Here is a 1,018-nt window from a genome sequence, read left to right as displayed (position 1 = left end):
AAGTTAAAGAGGCTATAAACAGAAAGATCCCATACCACCATCACGGGATTGGAATAATATTGTTAAAATGTCCATATTACCTAAAGCAATCTATAAATTCAAAGAAATTGCTATAAAATACCAACATAATTTTTCACAGAAATAGAAAAGCAATCCTAAAATTCATACGAAACCAAAGAAGAGCCAGAACTAGCCAAAGCAATCCTGAGCAAGAAGAATCAAGGTGGGGGCATCCCATTATCTGACTTCAAAATATATTACAAGGCTACAGTAACCAAAACAGCATAGTATTGGTATAAAAATAGACACACAGACCAATAAAACAGAGTGGAGAACCCAGAAATAAATCCATGTATTTACAGCCAACTGATTTTCAAGGTTTCCAAGAACATACATTGGAAGAAAGAACACTCTCAATAAATTGAGTTGGGAAAACTGGATATCCATATGCAGAAGAATGAAACCAGACCCTTATCTCTCACCATATGGATTAAACTCAAGATGGATTAAATACCTAAACATAAGGCCCAAAACTATAAAACTACTAGAAGAAAATATAAGGGGAACACTATAGGGCATTGATCTAGGCAAAGATTTTCTGGTTAAGACTTCAAAAGCACAGGTAACAAAAACAAAAATGGACAGATGGGACTATATTAAACTAACAGGCTTCTGCACAGCAGAAGGGCAGAAGGAAACAATCAACAATTAAGAGACAACTGGTTGAATGGGAGAAAATACATGCAAACTATTCATTCAACAAAGGGCTTATATAAAGAATACACAAGAATACACATGGCACTCAATGGATAAAAAAAAAAAAAAAAGACAACAACAAAAACAAAAACAAACCACAAAAGAAAAAACATTAAAACATGGGCAAAGGACATGAATTCATATTCTCAAAGACATACAAATGGCCAACAGGTATATGAAACAATGTCCAACCTCACTAATCATCAAAGAAATGGAAATCAAAGCCACAGTGAGATATCATCTTACCACAGTTAGAATGGCT

Source organism: Nomascus leucogenys, chromosome 1a (genome assembly GCF_006542625.1).
Source record: "Nomascus leucogenys isolate Asia chromosome 1a, Asia_NLE_v1, whole genome shotgun sequence".
Taxonomy (NCBI): Eukaryota; Metazoa; Chordata; class Mammalia; order Primates; family Hylobatidae; genus Nomascus; species Nomascus leucogenys.
Note: the sequence above shows the minus strand (reverse complement) of the source record.